We start from the raw sequence: 21191 nt of genomic DNA on the forward strand, positions 1-21191 counted from the left end.
GATGGTGAAAACGGGCATGAGTCACTCACTTCTTCTTCTTATCGAGTCGACAACAAACCTACACAGTGTCAGCCCAAAACTCCGCTACAAGAGTGGCGCGATGGCGTTGTCACTCACTCATCACGAAATCTCAGAAACTACAAGTGCTAGAACTAGGAAGATGCTAGGATAAAACATTAAAGGTGGAACAAGTCATTGAAAGAATCAAATTTTTAACCCTAAAAATTTTAAGCGCGCAACAGCACTTAAAAATAACGCGATGTACTTATGTACATGGGCCGTAATAGACATCGGTAATCTCGTAATGTAATTAGAATAAGATTTCGTAATAGGTAAATTTAGTAAATTTAGATTTACTTCATGCACAGCACAAGGTGCAATAAATAATAAATAAATGAATACACATTTTTTTATAACCAAACAAATTATTTTATAGTTTTAATATTGCTTTATTAAGTAAAAAAGTCTTGTTACTTACATATTTTTATCTTATATTTCTAATTATTTAATTCCCAGACCTGTTTGTTGTGGACCACAACGACCGCAAGTACCTCTGGCACCACGGGTACAAGTACTCCAGGAACCAAGTCTCCGGGGACAAGGTGTGGTGGATATGCAGCAAAAGGAAGTCCATGAGGTGCACAGCTTCCTTGGTCACGTATGCGGGGCAGCTGATCAAGATTAACAGAACTCATACTCATAGGAATTACTTGTAGATTTGTCCAGATTTATTAGATTAAAGGATGAAGCACACTTATCAACCCAGAAACGGATCGTAACCGTATCAACTCGAGGCGGTCAGTATTCTTTGTATGAAACTCCGAATAAAGAAGGCGATACGGTGTTCATCCTTTTCCGGGTTGATAAGTGTGCTATGACCTGTAATGTTAAAGTTTGTCACAAAATTTCAGTAGCTAGCTTGATGCTGTTTTTCGTCAGTACGTAAACAAGTAGGAGGAAATAATGCTAGTCTAAAATACTAATTGTGCCAGAAATTTATTTAATTGTTATTTATACTTACTCGTATAATATTATAATTATATCGATGGAGTGCAGAATTCGTGAGTATTAACAAATTAATAGTTATTTAACAACGGCAGTATCAGTAGATATACTAATAAGTTATTTAGTACATAGAAGCTACAAGTATTTTGGTAATAAGTAGGTAATGATGTACTAATATAAATTTTGTTGAATGTTACATGTATTTGTTTGAAATCAATCCATCCATCCCTCTTTCATTCAAACAGAACACGAATATGTATTTTTTTATTCAAAACGTAAAAATGTGACTTTAAATTTTTCTGATAGAAAAGGTTTTGTAATGAAATTGTATGTGAATATGACAACCAATATTTTACAAAATAAGAAATTGAAATTTTAAATATATTTTGATTGATTGAGTTCATTATAACATGAATAATCAATCATTGACATACTTACATCATATACATCGATTATATTTGCCTTTTTTCTTCCATAGACGTCGACGTGCAATATGGTACCAGTAGAAAGGGTAATCCTGTCATAATTGTAGAAGGCTATGAGTGTCAGAAGGAATGCCGGTTCAAAAATAAAATCAGATGGGCCTGCAAGATGAAGAAGAAACTCAAATGCAAATACGCCGTAACCACTACGGATAACGACAAATCCCATCTCACTATTTCAGGTGAACATAATCACGATTAAGGTCATACCAGACATATTAACTCGCAAAAAGATCAATACCGTATCGCCTTTCGCGAGCTGTCATCGCCTTTCGAGGCGAGGCGTTTACGTTACAGTGCGGATAGGTGAACGTTGCAGTATGGAGTTTCATATAAAGAATGCAGACCGCGACCGCCTCGAGTTGATTACGGATCCCTTTCCGGGTTGATAAGTGTGATACGTCCTTTAGTTTTAAAATCAAATTTTATTTCATTTCTTTATGTAGGCCCTTTTCAGGGCACTAAATTTGCCAGTTTTTTTTTTCGCCAAGTCGGGACTTTGGTACTTTTTGAGTGAAAATAGCGGGATTCTTCTGTCAGAAGCGGGACATAGTAAGAAAACGTATATAATCAAAGGTTTTAAAATATTTATCTTATTATTTCACTTAAAATTACGTTTACGTGACAATAGGTATAGTCCAGTCAATAAAGCATTATAGATGGAAATCCGTGGAACACAATTTCTGACCTCGGGACTTTATTTAGACTAGTTAGGAGGTGAACATAGCAAAAGTCCCCGCCCTTAGCCCTTGAGCCAGCGGGGCGAGGGGGGTTTAAAGGTACCACTTTTCGGTTTTTCGCTTAACTCTCGGAAACTATGCGTCCTAGTGACATGACTACTATGAACCAAAAAAAGCTTATTCAATTTGCTACAGGTGAGACAGTCAAGTTTTTCTATATCTTGTATGGTTTTTGCGGAATCTGTTCTAGAAGGTCTGTAATATTGGAAATTTTATTTTTGTCTTACATGTTCCCATCAAGAGAAAATCGACTAAATCAATATTGAGCAAATATTTTAGACATGCGGAAGCACGTTAAGCCTAGTTCCAGGGAGAGGACTGCACTGTGCGTATATTTAGACGAATCAATTGGAGCCACTTTTGACTCCTCATCACTCAAAAACTACTGTGCATTAACACTTCAAATTTGGCTCATGTGTTGAGACTTGCAAGATAAACATCAGCTTCAAATTTCATAAATATACCTCAAACGGTTCTTTAGGTATTGACGTCCAAAAATCTACATATCTGACCTATAGACCTAATTCTAACAACTTCCAGATGACCTTGAAGGTTCAAATTTGGCATCCAGATAGATAGATGTGTAAATACAAAGGAACAAATAAAAAACCAGTAAATTTTAACATTTCACATGTGATAGATAGATTTTAGTGTTCTAAATGTCGATTTTTGAACGTCAATACCTAAATAACCGTTTGAGGTATATTTATGAAATTTGAAGCTGATGTTTATCTTGCAAGTCTCAACACATGAGCCAAATTTGAAGTGTTAATGCACAGTAGTTTTTGAGTGATGAGGAGTCAAAAGTGGCTCCAATTGGGTCGTCTAAATATACGCACGGTGCAGTCCCCTCCCTGGAACTAGACTTAACGTGCTCCCGCATGTCTAAAATGTTTGCTTAATGTTGATTTAGTCGATTTTCTCCTGATGGGAATATGTAAGACAAAAATAAAATTTCCAACATTACAGACCTTCTAGAGCAGATGCCGTGAAAACTATAAAAGATATAGAAAAACTTGACTGTCTCACCTGTAGCAAATTGAATAAGCTTTTTTTGGTTCATAGTAGTCATGTCACTAGGACGCATAGTTTCCGAGGATTAAGCGAAAAACCGAAAAGTAGTACCTTTAAACCCCCCTCTCCCCGGCGGCTCAAGGGCTAAGGGCGGGGACTTTTGCTATGTTCACCTCCTAACTAGTCTAAATAAAGTCCCGAGGTCAGAAATTGTGTTCCACGGATTTCTCTCTACACCGTCGTTAAAGCATTCATTGACTGGACTAGTAGCAAAAGTAGCCATAGAAAATGTATTTTAACAAAAAAATAATATTTTAAATCAAATTATCGTTAAATTCGTCTTTAGAATACTAAAAGACAAAAAAATCGAAATAAAAAAAAATAATTCTTTAGAATAATATGGCGTTTCAAACAATAGTCTGGTGAAGTGAGTGTCTCTCTCCGAAAAGCGGGACCGAGCCTGTCCCGCGCGGGACATTTAAATTTGATTTAAAAATCGGGACGTCCCGCCACAATCGGGACGTCTGGCAACGCTGGCACTAATACACGTCCCAAATATACCTTGGCCTACCACTACTTTGAGAGAACAAATCTACTGGTGCTGAGAAGCAGTGGTGGAGAAACTTTGTCAACTTTGTTAGACTCTTATTTAATACAGGAAATACAGTTTACACGATATGGAAGGTAAAGTCTGTGCGTGCACTCATGCATTAGTTTCTATCCTAATGATTTACTTAAAAATATCACCTTTAGAGCTCCATTCCAACAATATTAGATTATTTGGTTGGCTTTTCGTAGCACGTTTGTTTCAGCATGGACAATACTTAGATGATTACAATTTTCAAACTATTGATTTATTTGACAAGAAAAAAATTATGTTAAGGAAAGACATATCTACATGAAACATGTGTAAATACCTATAGGTAATCAATAAAAATATTATTATGTTGAAGCATTGTTGTTTCATTTATTCAAGTTACGGTTAGTCCAGACCACTTTTAGTTGACTTTTAATCACTAAGTATACATAGAGATGTATGAACGTGCGCACATTACGCCGATTTGGTATCGGACGATTCTTCATACAAATTAGAATCGGGCTCAACTATCGGCCAACTAAAAGTCGGTGGTCTGCGCTTAGTTTTAGGTAATAAATTGTATGTAATTATTGTAATACAAATAATCTGTTTGTCGCCTAGCGTTAGGTAATAAATTGTATGTACTTATTGTAATACAAATAAATCTGTCTGTTTTCTAGGATTACGCCCGCGTTTTGCCAAAAGTAAAAGAGGGTATCGGATTATTATTTTCGGAGACTACGTGTTTGGAAAGCAAAGCGAACGGAACAACAGAACCAGGTGGTGCTGCTCGATGAAGTATACCAAGAAGAAGTGTAGAGCTGCTATAACCACCGTAGGGGAAGTCATTGTGGGCACTTCGAATACTCATAATCACTGAAAACTACTCTATCTTATTAAGTATTAATGAATACTGTTAGGGCAAAAAAATAATGAGAAATTTAAAGGCTCAGCATCCAGCACAGGACCGGTCGTAGTGGAAATCCTTGAGGAGACCTTTGTCCAGCAGTGGACGTCATTTGGCTGAAAAAAGGCTCCATAAGCATTGCTTTGGCCGATGCATAATGTATAACATAAATTAAACTATGTAATTGTGAATTGATAAAAATGGATGGAATGTATTATAAAATGAAATGAGTTTTTTAAAAGATGTATCAATTTTATTTTGTTTTAAAGTGTATCTTGTTGGTTTCCAACAAATGCAATTACTGGTTAAAGATATTGTTAGCTATACTAAATTTTCAAAACAAACGGCGAACAAACCTCTTTTCCACAGTGCCAGCCGCGTGCTTAGCCGGGCCCGGCGTATCTCCGAAATGCAGTTTGTTTGTGAAGTATTAGCACATATTGATGAGAAAGACCATAGTTCCATAGGGGCTGGATCCCGCACTCATTAGATTCACTTGATTTTGGAAATTGACAAACGCTTATATGGTTGCCGAATTAAAGAACACACCGCTGTTGCGCACGGGCGTCCTTCCGAACTCAAAACTCTTGCGTCACTGGGGGGCGTCGCAATCGCAATCGCGAGCCTAGCTCCATAGGATTGGAAAGAATGTTGCCAGTTTGTGATTAAAAAATGCAATTAAGAAAAAAAGCAAATTCCTTCCAGTTTGTGTTGTTTTATCTTAAACTAAAATTAAGAAACTAATAAATATATTTCGGTACGAAACATACCGCTCACCTTAAAAGTACCGAGTATCTTTTAACAAGACAAAACCTATGATAAGAAACTTACAAGTATCTAAGTTATTCGTAGAGTGAAAACCTAACTATAAACCTAAAACTACTCTAGCTTTACTTAGATGCAAAACGTACCTACTCCCTACTCAACAGGAAGAGGACAAATCTTAACAACAGCTCGTTTGAAGAACGACTGTCCAATTTGTAAAGTAACGACCCGACAGATCAGGACCTGGGTGTAAGGCGTGAACACGCGCAAGTCTCCACTGCAAGGGAGGAACGTTGTCTTCGCGTAACACCACAATCATGCCCTCACGAATCGGGGCACCGCGATTACTAAACCACTTGGTTGCTTGTTGAATATGATGTAAATACTCAAGACTCCATCTCTTCCAAAAATGTTGAGTGGACTGTTGGATGAGACGCCATCTTACTAAGCGGCTAGGATTCTCATCCACTAAAGAAATGTCAGGAATTGACGTTAGGGGCTCACCTATTAAAAAATGTGATGGGGTCAAAGGGAGAGGATCCCTTGAGTCTGCACTTAAAACACAAAGTGGGCGCGAATTGAGAATCGCCTCTATTTGACATAAGAGCGTATGCATCTCGTCATATGTCAAAGTTCGTGTGCCGACCACACGATGAAAATGATGCTTAAAGCTTTTAACACCCGCTTCGAATAGTCCACCAAAATGACTAGCGTATGGGGGTTGAAAATGCCAAGTGATGCCTTGACCAAGAACCTTTGAATTGACCGTAGTTTGTACTACGTCATTACGCAAGAAACTATATAATTCCGTAAGATACCTATCGCATCCCACGAAATTCTTTCCACAGTCTGAATAAATATCCGTACACAAACCGCGTCGCGAAACAAAACGCCTAAGTGTAGCTAAAAACGCTTCTGTGGAAAGCTCCGAAACGATCTCTAAATGTATAGCCTTAACGCTCATACATACAAAAACTGCTACATAACATTTAACTATTTTAGCGTTACGAACCTTATTTGCCCGAACGTAACATGGACCTGCGAAATCTACCGAAGTTTTTATGAATGGTCTGGCCGGTCGCAAGCGAGCTGCGGGCAACAAACCCATTGACGGCTGCGTGTGCGCGGGGCGCGCACGAACACAACGGACGCATCGATGAATGCGTTGGCGGATGACGTCACGACTTGATAATATCCAATACTTTTGTAAAAGTGTATATTGGGTGCTTTGAGCCCCACTGTGCAAGTTTGAAACGTGAATAAAATCAATTAGTAAATAAGTTAAAGGATGTTTTTTAGGTAAAATCAATTGATGTTTTGACTCAAAAGATAAAAGCGATTTATGAATTCTACCGCCAACGCGAAGCAACTTGTTTGAATCTATAAAAGGATTAAGACGTTTCAATTGATTTGATGGTGATTGCCCATTACAAATCTTCAAAATATCATCATTGAAAACTGAATGTTGAACAACTCGTATAAGTCGATTCAAAGCGAAATTATACTCTGACACAGTAATGTGTTTTGAACTAGAAATATTGATCTTTCTACACTTGTGATAGAAACGAAATATCAAAGCCGTAACACGAACAAGTCTACCGAGTGAAGAAAAACGTGAAATAATTTCTACGTCCTCGTTTGGAGTAGAAGTACTCGAACACAACACAACATTACGCTTTTCTTCATCAGTAGGAAGGACAGGCTTTGGAACAGGCCACATACTTTCATCCTCGCTCAAGCAGCGAGGCCCATGAAACCACATCTCATGGTGCAAGAAAGCAGCGGGTAACATGCCGCGCGAAGCAGCGTCCGCGGGGTTGTCGGCCGACGGGACGTGCCGCCAACAATCCGCGGGGACAATATTCAATATCTCCGTAGTGCGGTTTGAAACAAATGTTTTCCATTCATGGGGCGGTGAACGCAACCATGCTAAAACAATACTTGAATCCGACCAAGTATAAATTTGATCACTTTGTATTTTATCACTATAATTTTGTAACACCTTTTTAATAAGTTGTGATAACAAAACACCTCCCATCAGTTCGAGACGGGGAATAGATACGCGACGCGTAGGCGCGACGCGTGTTTTCGCTAACAATAAGGACACGCACACACTACCATCCTCGCGCTGCGCGCGGAGATAAACACATGCTGCGTATGCCTTTTCGGAGGCGTCTGAAAAGCCGTGAAGCTGTAATTTACAATTTTGAGGGAAAACATGACGCGGAAAGCTAATTTTAGATAATAGTGGAAGCTGACTTGTAAAGCTGGCCCACGAATCGACTATGTCTTGTGGTGGGGTTTCGTCCCAGTCCACAGAAGAAATCCACAATAATTGAATTAAATGTTTTGCAAATAAAGTCACTGGAGATTTCTGAAAGAATGGACCTCTTTGTACATTTTTCAGAGTAACTTTTCACACTGAAACCAAAAGTATCTAAGTTAGGGTCCCACTGCATACCTAGGACCTTAGTGGATGAGTCATTCTCCATGTGTGCGAAGGGCACACTTTCGCACCGCTCACCATGAGAAACTGTCGGCTGAGAACCGAGAAGTAAGGCGGGAGAATTACTATGCCACTTGTGCAACTCAAAACCTGCGGATTGACAAATACCTATCAACTCTTGTTGTAGGGCGAGAGCCCGTGACTCATCACTTTCACCCGATACGACATCGTCTACAAATACGTCGCGCATGAGGACCTGCGATGCGCGCGGGAAGCGTGCGGCCTCGTCATGAGCGAGCTGCTGAATGGTGCGAAGAGCAAGATAGGGCGATGAGCTAACTCCAAAGGTCACAGTGCAAAGTCTATAATCGCGTAGGGGCTCCTCGGGCGAGGTGCGCCACACTATACGCTGAAAATCCCTATCCGATTCACGAATCATGATGTTACGATACATTTGTTTGATATCAGCTGTGAAAGCAATTAAATGAATGCGAAATTTTAATAACACATCAACAATATCTAAATGAAGCTTTGGACCAATTAACAAATTGTCGTTTAGAGAAAAACCGTTTGTAGTCTTAGAGCCTGCGTCGTAAACTACTCTGGTTTTGGTGGTTTCACTAGATTCTTTGACCACGGCGTGGTGCGGTATATAATAGCTACCACCTGCAGCTGCTGGACTATCAACGGGCTCCATGTGGCCGAGCTCTAAGTACTCCTGGAGGCACGCGTGATAATCATGTTTGAGCTGCGAATTGCGCTCGAGTTTGTACTCTAATTTACGAAATCTAGAAACAGCAATTTCCCGCGACTCGCCGCGGGGCGGTGCGTCAGGTTTGAAGGGAAGAGCGACCACGTATCGCCCACACTCATTACGCGTATGCGTGTTTTCAAAAATAGATTGACACAAAAGTTCATCAGGAGTGAGAGACTTTTGTTCAGAAATTGTTTCTAATTCCCAAAATCGCTGGAGGTCAAAGTCGTCGTTAACAGAGCTGTGACACACCTGGACCGGAAGAGAAACCTCAGTCGATGAATTCAACTCGAGTTTACCCAACAATAAATAACCAAAAATACTATTCATAGCAATTGGTGAACCTGGTAGACCCGTGATTGTGTTATGCAATAAAATTTGCGGAATAATGTCAGCACCTAAAAGCATTTCCACTGGTTGTGGTGTATGAAAACTCGGATCAGCTAAAGTTAAGTTTTGAATATGAGACCACCCTGTATAAGGTAATTGACAAGTAGGCATTTGTGTTGTAATTAATTTGGGCAAAATCAATGCATCAACATGAATCGAAGGTTGCGATTGATTTCTAGGCGCAATGAAGAAAGAAGCCACTCCCTTAGGATAAACCGGTTTGTTATTATTTATTCCATAAACTTGCGGAACGTTCACACGTCTACGTGAAATACCTAAACGTTGTGCACACGCTTCCGAAATGAAAGTAGCCTGGCTGCCCGTATCAATTAAACAGCGCACGGTTGATAACTTGTGATCATCAATATAAACATCGACAAGTGCCGTAGACAATAGCACCGTACTCGTACGCACAATAGAATCGTTTTCCTTATCTCGAGTTGACGTTAAAGTCAGCTGGGCATCAGTCGTAGAAACAGAGACAACATTATTACACTCCGCCGTGAGCGGGAGCGGGACGGACTGATTAGTACCGCTACTCGGATCGAACGCTTTGTTTACATTATTGTCAAAATGAATTAATGTGTGATGGCGCTTCTGACAATTCCTACACGAAAAATTGGATTTACATTGGCTCACGTTATGGCCGAGATGTAAACAATTGTAACAAACACTTTTGTTTTTAATAAAAGAAAATCGATCTTTTATTGAAAGATTCAAAAACTTAGAACATTTCGTCAACGTATGTTGAGCATCACATAACAAACAATGTGCCTTATCGCTATGCCGATTAGGCTGAGTGTTGCTTGACACGTCAGAGGATTGCGGCGCGAAGTTCGCCGCGAAGGCTTGTCGCTGACCGGCGGCCATATTGCCGCTAGGGGGCGCCGCTCGCGAGCTAGACTGTGAGCCAAATCTACCGCCTTTATTGTTAATAATTTTACTCGACTGCCCGAAGTTATCGTTAGAAAACTCCTCAGCGATAAGTTCACGCTCTAAAAATGAAATGAATGTGTTGACCTCTGGAATGTCTGAAGGTGAACACAATGATAACTCGAATTGCTTACGAACAGATGCGGGAATTTTACGTAGTAAAATGTGTAACAAAATGAAACTCCATTCACTGGTGGGAAACTTCATTACTTCAAGAGGTTTAATGTTTTCTTGGAAAGTATTTAATAAGTTACGTAAATCACTCGTTGATTTTACGTTACAAGATGGAATGTTGAGTATTTTATCAAGATGATTCGAAGCTATGATTCTTTTGTTTTCATAACGTGAAGTTAATATTTGTATTGCTACGAAATAATTAGCATCAGTGATTGGAATGGACTTTATAAGGTTGAATGGTTCATTTTTTAACGTAAGAAGCAAATACCTAAACTTTTCCGCATCCGTGTAGGCAGTATTGTGGTGAACGAGAGAACAAAACAAATCGAAATATGAATTCCATTCTGTGCTTTCGCCAGAGAAACTGGGCAAAGGCAAAGTAGGTAATTTAGCATTACTAGAAAATTCTGAATTAGCAAAGGGACGACTCATTCGTCTGCTTTGCTCCTGACATTGTTTTAATTTATCTACTTGAGTGACAATTGCATAATACGAATCGTCGAAGTCGTTTCTAATTTTGATTTGTTCCTCTTTATTGAATGATTTAGATTTAATGAGAGACTTTTCGACTTTAGTTTGCAATTTGCTAAACTTTCTTTGAAGAGCTGACAAATCTTTGGTACGTGAAATGAATTTTTGAATATCTGTAGTTGCAAACTGTAATGTTCTCTTTAAATCGTCTAAAATTAAATCTCGCTCGAAAATATCCTGAACACATGAACTACTACTCTCGCTATTGGAATCTAATGAGGTCTTGGAATCATTTTCCACTTTCGATTGCGCCATTTTGCGTTACAAAGATGGTCGCACGTGGAATGAAAAATGTGGTACGTATGTACGCTAAAAATTACGATAAAACTACACAATTGGAAGGAAAATGAAAATTCGGGTCGTAGGACCAACAAATAATATGTTAGCTATACTAAATTTTCAAAACAAACGGCGAACAAACCTCTTTTCCACAGTGCCAGCCGCGTGCTTAGCCGGGCCCGGCGTATCTCCGAAATGCAGTTTGTTTGTGAAGTATTAGCACATATTGATGAGAAAGACCATAGTTCCATAGGGGCTGGATCCCGCACTCATTAGATTCACTTGATTTTGGAAATTGACAAACGCTTATATGGTTGCCGAATTAAAGAACACACCGCTATTGCGCACGGGCGTCCTTCCGAACTCAAAACTCTTGCGTCACTGGGGGGCGTCGCAATCGCAATCGCGAGCCTAGCTCCATAGGATTGGAAAGAATGTTGCCAGTTTGTGATTAAAAAATGCAATTAAGAAAAAAGCAAATTCCTTCCAGTTTGTGTTGTTTTATCTTAAACTAAAATTAAGAAACTAATAAATATATTTCGGTACGAAACAGATATTTTTGATTTAGCTCCCAATTCCTAATTTGTAAGTTTTTTCGTTTTTTCGTAGGCTATGTACATATTTTTTTAAATAATTTTATGAATACATTATACATATTTAGATCATGTTTACGCGGCGTCTGTCCTTTTAACTAATATAAGCTTGTTATATACGCAATACATAAAAATACGTATACTACTTCGATTGTTTATATTCTTATTTTTATAAATAAATACACACTGATACATAGAATAATCTCAGACCAATTTAAAGTTAATTAAATAAAAATTGTAAATTTTGTAGTTGTTACTTTGCTAATAAACTAGTTCTAATCATTTATGTAATATTCATACTGAAAATAAAATTGTGGTGGAAAAATAAACTTAATTTTTTATTAATTATTTGAATTGATAAGGATATCAATACATTTTAAAGTAGGTAAACATTGGTCTCAGTAATCAACCTGGATAAAGAGTAATTCAAACTTTTTCATGAATTTCAGAGGAAGTCCCGCGTTTTGGTAAATCCAAAAGGGGCAACCGGGTCATTCTACTCGGCGACCACGTTTTTGGCAAGGAGAGGCAATATGGGAAGAGAACCAGATGGGCTTGCACTATGAAACAAACCACTAGGTGCAAATCTGCCGTCATAACGTTGGGGGAGACTGTGCTTCGAATTATTACCTCGCACAATCATTGACTGTTAAGGTACAAGTCCAGGATGGACTGAAACCGCAAACTGCAAGCCACCACGGTTTCTTTGACTTTTTCTTTTTCACTGCGGTCGACCGCAGTCGCAGTGTCGCCTGCGGTTGCAGTCTGCAGCCCATTTTGGACTTACACCTTTATTGTAATCTTATTTAATCTGTTGGTGCTTCTGAGTACGTTATAAATTGATTTGAAGAACTCAATGTTGAATTCACTTGAAGAACCCAATCAAGTATTTAGTGATTTGTTGTTAATTGTGTCGGTCCCTAATTTAATAAGTGCGAATTTTGATTCGCATTTCTTTGAGTACAGTCGACTATGATTTATGGTGATTCGTATTAAGATACCCACACTAAAATTAATACTACACAAAAGTTAAAATTGGAACTGAATAAATATGTATGATGTTAATGTTTTCGATTTTGTGATGGTTACAAAACATATTTGTATGTGCACACTGTTACGGGATTTAAAATAAAGTAAGCGAAGAAACAACCTATACCTGTAGCGATTTATTGATAAAAATATTTTTCTTTTTCTCAGACCTATTCCCAACTTTTCGCTATTCGACTAAAGGTGGTCGGGTCATGGTTTACGGGGAACATGAGTTTTATAAGGAGAAGCCTTTAGGATTGAAAACTAGATGGGCTTGTAAAATGAAGAGTTACTCCAAATGTAAGGCTGCGCTGATGACCGTCGAGGATGTCGTTGTCTCTATAAAAGGCTTTCATAACCATGACGTTTTACCATCAGCTGTTTTTTGCCCTTAATAGTCCAGTCAAATTAGACATGAACCCTGCATTAATTCGCATACAGCTGAAAATTGGTACGCATGTTCGGAGCATCATTATGAATTAACTGTGAAAAGTCCCCATCGATCCGACATGTGCTAAAAAAAATATTCAAGGTCAAACTTAAAAAATACGGTTTTTTGTGATTTTCAGCTAAACGGTAAGTTTTGTCACAAAAATATGTATGACAAGGTTTAAGACCATACAATTATCTATCAAAATTGTCTATACACTTTCTCCTAAGAGTCAGCGTTTCTCAGATTCGATGATCCGAAGAGTCAAAAAAGTGTTTTCTTCATAACGGTCTTACACATAAATCCAATGTGATATCGCCTCGTGCCTCGACTCAGCATTGTATCATGATGTGTTGTCGACGTCGAATATAAAATGATCAACCTCAATGTCGTCTGTCATCTTTAATTATCGAAAAATGGGTGCAACTTTGACGAAGGACTGCACCGTGAGTTTCTAAGATACGAAGTTTTCGTGTCTATTAGGTTTAAGAGCTCTTATATGCACACGTCACTACTCTACTTGCAACTCTATGGTCACTCTTTTAGCCCGACCAAGTTAGACAGTCCAGGTTATAATAATTCGCATAGAGCTGAAAATTTGTGTGAATGTTGAGAACACCATCCTAAATGAAATGTCAAAAGTCCCCGACGATCCGTCATTTAAAAAAAAAGTTTTCGAAGTCCCAAGTTTTTTTGCATTTTTTGGCCAAGTAGTAAACTTATCATAAAAATAGATAAAAAATAATAGTAGATTATAAAATTATCTATTAAAATTATCTTTACCCCTTTTTCCTAAGAGTCACCGATTATGAGGTAGAACGAATCAAAAAGTTAGTTTAGGTGTTCTCGTTATATGCACATGTTTCCACAACACCTATGATGGTTATTTGGCGCATTTTTTTTACCAGGTTTCCCCAGTAGGCCTTTTTTAAGATGTATTTGTTATCCTGTTCAATTCAAAACTATTTTAATAGAGTTGAAGTTGTGGACTTGTGGAGTAGTTAACAGAATGCGAATTCTTCAACTTTTTGCATCGTTACCACATAAACGGTGACTCTTAGGAAAAAGGGGCAAAGACACTTTTAATAGATAATTTTATGATCTACTACTATTTCTTATCATTTCTTATGATAAGTTTACTGTTTGGCGGAAAAATGCAAAAAACTTGGACTTCGTAAATTTTTTTTTCAAATGACGGATCGTTGGGGACTTTTGACATTTCATTTAGGATGGTGTTCTCAACATTCACACAAATTTTCAGCTCTATGCGAATTATTATAACCTGGATTTTCTGACTTGACCGGGCTAAAAGAGTGACCATAGAGTTACAAGTAGAGTAGTGACGTGTGCATATAAGAGCTCTTAAACCTAATAGACACGAAAACTTCGTATCTTAGAAACTCACGGTGCAGTCCTTCGTCAAAGTTGCACCCATTTTTCGATAATTAAAGATGACAGACGACATTGAGGTTGATCATTTTATATTCGACGTCGACAACACATCATGATACAATGCTGAGTCGAGGCACGAGGCGATATCACATTGGATTTATGTGTAAGACCGTTATGAAGAAAACACTTTTTTGACTCTTCGGATCATCGAATCTCAGAAACGCTGACTCTTAGGAGAAAGTGTGTAGACAATTTTGATAGATAATTGTATGGTCTTAAACCTTGTCATATGTATTTTTGTGATAAAACTTACAGTTTGGCTGAAAATCTCAAAAACCCGTATTTTTTAACTTTGACATAGAATTTTTTTTTTAGCACATGTCGGATCGATGGGGACTTTTCACAGTTAATTCATAATGGTGCTCCGAACATTCGTACCAATTTTCAGCTGTATGCGAATTATTGCAGGGTTCATGTCTAATTTGACTGGACTATAAATAATTTTGTTGTATCTTGAATCGAAAGGTGATTGGAATTAATTGTAACTTTATTAATGTTGAAGTGAATGTTAAATAGATCTTTTTTATATTATTAGATTAATTTCTATGTCCCACATTGGGCCATGTTACTTAAATACAATGTTTTCTATAAAACCCATATTTTTTTAGTACACAACCTTTGGGGTGCAACTTGCCGCTATAAAAGTATTATAAATAACTTACGCCCGTATTCACAAACGATGCTTCCTTAAATGAAGCAGCAAATCGAACGCACAGCGTTGAACAGAGCTCTGTGATTGGTTCGTTTGTCACCCTGTGCATCCACGCGCAATGTTTGTGAATACGGGCGTTAATGTACATTTAAATTTTAATTGTAAAGTAACAAGAATAACGTCGGTTTCCATTCCATTTCAGCGTTCCCTGAAGCGATATTTAGCGTCACTAAGTTCGGAAACCCTTCGCTGATAATCGAAGGCTATCGCTTCAACAGAAGGAGTGACAGCCGGGGGATATGCACCAAATGGGTGTGCAACAGAAAGGACCGCCAGTGCCGGGCCACCGCCGATACTGTCGACCAAACCATCATCAGGCTGAGGGGCATCCATAATCATTAGAAGTACTTTTGGATATTTGTACGCTGAGTCATCTAAAGCCTGGTCCGTGAGCACGTCGAATCCCGTCCAATGACTCCAAGCTACCCATCCCTATCGCTCGCGCGGAATTATGTTGCTGTCGCGCTCGCACACTCACTGCGGGCGCCCGTCGCACAGTCGCGACAGCAACATAATTACGCGCGAGCGATAGGGATGGGTAGCTTGGGGTCATTGGACGGGATTCTACGTGCTCACGGACCAGGCTTTAGTCAACATTATTTAAGGTCAAAGCACACTTATCAACTCGGAAAGGGATCAACACCGTATCGCCTTTCGCCGCGCTGTCAGCCGCGAGGAGTTCACGTTATAGTGCGGATAAGTGTACGTTGCTGTACGGACACGGAGTTTTCAAAGAACCAGATTTGGTCGTTCACAACGCGGGCTACAAAAGCTAGTTTTATACAAAGAGTACTGATCGCCACTAGTTGATACGGTTACTATCCGTTTTGGGGTTGATAAGTGTGTTTTGTCCTTTAAAAGGATCGCCAGTGCCGGGCTACTGTCTACACTGTCGATCAGACCATTTTCAGGCTTAGGGGCATCCACAATCATTAAGAGTACCTACTTTTAGATATTTTTACGCTGCGTTATCTAGTCAACATTATCTAGTGTTTAGATTCTAAACTGGTTCCCAAACTTATTTGAGACGCGCCCCCTTTCGCGCCCTTCTCCAGTCAAAATTATTGATTGGTCGTATCGAGCATTCTGGAATGCATTCTCTCAGCGGTCGCAGGTTTTTTTACACTTAAGTACAAAGATGGCCCGCGCCCCCTTTTAATTAAAGGTCTTTGTGTCTCCCCTGGGGAGCGCACCCCCCACTTTGGGAACCAATGGTTTAGAAGGATTGCCAGTGCCGGGCTACTGCCGTCATTGTCAAGTAGTACATAATATCATGTAACATGTTACAAATTGATGTAGCACCTACGTAACTATACAACGCTTTATCTAATGTAATATCATGTTCCTCGAATGGTCCACATTTCTAATAACATTCAATGTTGGTCTGCCCACTGTTAAGACGTATGAATCATTTGTAGAAGAATAGAATATCAAAGCAAATCAAAGAATTTTATTTGCAGAACAAGTGAGATTATGGTGAGTCATAATACAGGTATTCAGTATCAGAGTCAGTTTCATTATGATCTACCGGGGATTGTATTGATTGCATGATTTAGTCAACAATGTAAACCAAAAGCATAATTAGTTCTTAGGACTTAGTAGCGCTGATCTTCATTCCTCTTTCTAAATAAAGTTATTGTATTATAGAACTAAAGCCGATCTTCTCAAAGTCCATATTCGGGAAGCCGGTGATAGAGCTCGGCGGGCACAGATACAACAAGCGAACGGATCGCAATGGCCGTCGGGTGACCTGGAGATGCGTCAAGAGGAGAAGGTGGTCCTGCAACGCGCAGCTGGTGACGTTGAACGATGACGTCGTGGAGATAAGGAACTGCCATAACCATCAATGAGTTTTTATCATCACCACTACCATTATTTATTTCATCAGCCCGCACAAATAGTTTTTTATGTTAAGTTTTTCTTATTTTGAAGACCAGTGTGTTTTTCGACATGTAAAATCAGCTTTTTGCGTTATAAAGGAGTTAGCGATGGCTAATCTTTTGTCTTGCTAACTTCGTTATAATGCAAACAGCTGGGCAATGGTAATAAGTTGCCTGCAGTGTACCTACCATGAGTTTACGTTATGTGTGCTCGCTAGCGAATACGTCAAAAATCTCTATGAAGATTTTGTTTCTTGAAAGTAGCCGCTAGGGGCGCTGCACAATATGTCATACAATTAATGTCATTTTTTTACGCAGTCGCTAGCGAGCACACCTAACGTAAACCCATGGTAAGCACACAGGTATCTTTAACAGAGTTCCTGGGCGTTTTCAAGGCACCTACTAACATTTTTATCTCCAGACATCATATCCACTTTAAATCAGGTGTGATTGTGGTTAAATAACTGCCTAGTCATATATTAAAAAATATTTAAACTGTTGGACATAGGATTAGCTAGAAGGATCTAGTTTTTCGAGTCCCGGTCTCCACTCAAGAATTTGTTTAATTCACCAGTTATCGGTTAATGATTTATTTGTAATTTATTAATAAAGTGTTAAATTGATGCTAATGTTATGTTATCATGGATTATCAAAAGCATCATAGTTTGTGTAACGGGATTCCATTTTTATTTATAAAAGACTTGATAAGTTATAAAATTATGTTTTAGATCACATGATGTGTTTATCTTTTTCAGTTGGATTTATTTAATTGGTGTAATATTTTATTTAGTAGACGTACAATTGGTACAATCTATTTGATTTATATGTATTAAATTTCGTTGTGACGAAGAATATTTATTTTTTAAACTAGTATGTTATTTATGTGTTATTTTTAATTGCGAAACAAAAACAGTATGGCGTTGATAATAACTGCTGTTGTTCATTGACTCTGGTTTGTCTTGTAATATTCAATTGTTAAATAAATGTACAGTTTAAGTGTAAGCACAAGTAGGTGAATAATTTAATTTTAATTAGAGTATTATAATAAATTAGGCAATAGACATAGTATATTTTGTAATTCACAATACTCGTAGAGACAGGTATTGTTGGCTTCCGTTAAAAAAAATGAGTTTCCAGCCAAAGATATATTTTAGAATCAAAATTATTACTAAAATAAACAAAATTACACGAACTTATCTAATCTTTTAATTTTACATGTAATTAAACCATTTAAATTGAATCGTTGCAACTTAGTCGAGTGCTAAACGACTTCATTAAAACGCATTTAATGATTTGCACATTCATTTCATTTACATGAAAATAGTTGCACGTCATCAAAAAAAGCAACCTGAAAGAATAAGTTCAAATCTGAACCTGAAATAACGTAATAATACATTTTTTTTTATTCTGTTATCATTTAAATTTATGATTATCCTATAGTAGTAATAAACCGTAATTCAAAGATATCATAACTTTCAGATGCAGTGATAGTGCCTACCGCTCGAGGTGGCACCAAGCTGATTTTCGATGGGAACATCTTCGTGAGGAACAAGACCTGGGGTGCTGGTCGGAGCTGTCACTGGGTGTGTACCAAGCGGAACCACGGGTGCCGGGTCACCATACTCACTGTTAATGACACCATACAGAAGGTCAAGGGTGCGCACGAGCACAGAAATAATGAGTGAAAGAGTCAGAAATCTCACTGTTCACGACACCGTAATGTAGGAGCACAGGAGGAGTGAGTGAGAGGCAGAAAACAGCTCCTAAATTGTTATTCGGGGACGTTATTACTGCAAATGTCAATTATTGTTTGAGTATGGACTCAAGGTCAAAGTAAGGTGCGCACGAGCATAGAAATGAGTCATCATCATCATCATCATCATCATCATCATCATCATCATCATCATCATCATCATCATCATCATCTCAGCTATAGGACATCCACTGCTGAACATAGACCTCCCCCAATGCTTTCCATGTTACCCGGTTGGTAGCAGCCTGCGTCCAGCGCTTTCCTGCTACCTTAATGATGTCGTCGGTCCACCTTGTGGAAAGAAATGAGTGAAAGAGACAAAAGACTCACTCTTGACGACACCTTACTGAAGGTCAAGGCTGGGCACGAGCACAGGAAGAATAAGTGAAAGAGGCAGAATACAACTCCTAAATTAGAATTTAGGACCGTGATAGGTACTGCTGTGTGCTTCCCATGAGTTATCTCACGCACTCTCTACTGACTGCGTAAAAATATATGAAGTCTGTCATATATTTTTTACGCAGTACAGCGCCCCAAGCGGCTGCTGTTACTTAGAACTATTTGACATAGATTTTTTACGCACTTGCGATTACGTTTTAGTAAGTTACCGATGACTAAATGTTAATGAGTAGGTACTGTAAAGGGAAGGAAGTATCTAGGCATCTAAATTTGCTTGGACAGATAAGCTAGTTTAGATGGATAGCTAATTAAAAAACTGAATTGAATAGAGATTGTAAAAATATTTGGCACATATACTTGTCCATTGAAGATTGAATGAGTGATTCAGATAGACTTTGTAAGGGATTGTTTGAGATAACAATTTTCTTTGGATCCGTTAAGTTAGGTATAATACACTGGTCAATACTCGTCATCACAAAAATCGGCCCACCTACGTTTTACAGGAAAACTCGTTTCTACTGACACAATCATGGTGCCCTAACAATATTGATGTTATTTGAAAGCCCAATAAATATCCTCAAAAATAGCATCAATTAGACCAATTTTTATGGTTATAAAACCAAATAATAATCTCACGTGTCCTCTTTAACAGATGGATAGCGATTAATCCCAACTTAACAGTTTGTAGCCATAAAAGTTGGCTCAAGCGTAACTACCTATTTTTTGAAGAAGTGACTCTGGATTCTTCTACAGACACATTTTTGGGGTAAAAACCTTTCCTTTAATGAAATGAAGTTTAGAACTAGACTTTTAAATGGTATTATAGTATAGTAATATTGGTAGGAAGTGGGGAGGCATACGTTTGAAAGTGCTTGTCGCGGGTGGGTCGATTTTTATGATGAACAGTGTATTAGTAGGTATAGATAAATGCACAAACAACACTGTTTATTTTTTTATACCATAATGGTTAGGACCATTATATTATAAAATCATTTTTATACTTTCGTTACTATGTTAAAGATAAATAAAATTGATATATGTATTTTTGTCAAAAGTGTATAACTTTAAGATAAAAGATCTGTAAAAAAGGATTACTTATGCCCGTTTTCACCATCATCAATCAATAATTTTTAAGTGACCCCTATGGTAACAACCATTCTGTTGGTTTTGTTTTCATAGGAGTCACTTAAAAATTAGGTAGGTATTGATGGTGAAAACGGGCTTTAATCTGTCACTTTAAAAGATACTTAGTAATAAAAATTACACGCTCGTTGAACAGTGTTTTAAAGTGACGACGTTTAGTATGGAAATGTCACTTTAAAACAGTGTTCAATAACTGTGTAACTTTTTTACTAGTAAGAGGCCCTAATTTCTAGAATTTATGATTGTTGTTAACTTATGTGAAAAATTTATGTTTTATTTGATACCTACAAGCAGGATATTTTTGTTATGCGATACACACTGTACGTACACCAAATTGTTGTAATAAAGTGGTAAGTACCTAGCTGAAATGTTATATCCAAATTAAATTTGTATTAATAAAGTTCATAAATAAAATGAGCATTTCAGTTGTGTTGTTCTTTTTAGTATAATTATGTCGAAGTTATGACTTAAGCGCCCGTATTCACAAACATTACTATGAGGTCTCACAGTGCGCGTGGACGCACAGGGTGAGACACGAACCAATCACAGAGCTCTATTCAACGCTGTGCGTTCCATTTGCTGCTTCACTTAAGCGAGCACACGAGCGGTACGGCGAAATCTTTGCGGTGAGGCGCCGCAACGCATCGTGTGTTTTGGGGCTTATTCCACAATTCCCCATTGACAATCCCCGTCAACGGGGATAAGTGAACTTTTTGTTCACTATTCCCCGTTAACGCCAATTGGAGCTTATAATGGGGAATACGAGAATTAACTAAAAAGTTCATTACTCCCCGTTATAT

At 38.2% G+C, this 21191-nt stretch overlaps 1 protein-coding gene across 28 annotated transcripts in view; it reads left to right on the forward strand.

The window, feature by feature from the left end:
* The window catches only part of LOC135076983 (modifier of mdg4-like), a 351682-nt gene that overhangs the window by 197632 nt on the left and 132859 nt on the right, over positions 1-21191 (forward strand). The window lies entirely within an intron of this gene.

This window comes from Ostrinia nubilalis, chromosome 12 (assembly GCF_963855985.1).
Source record: "Ostrinia nubilalis chromosome 12, ilOstNubi1.1, whole genome shotgun sequence".
In the NCBI taxonomy this organism is placed as follows: Eukaryota; Metazoa; Arthropoda; class Insecta; order Lepidoptera; family Crambidae; genus Ostrinia; species Ostrinia nubilalis.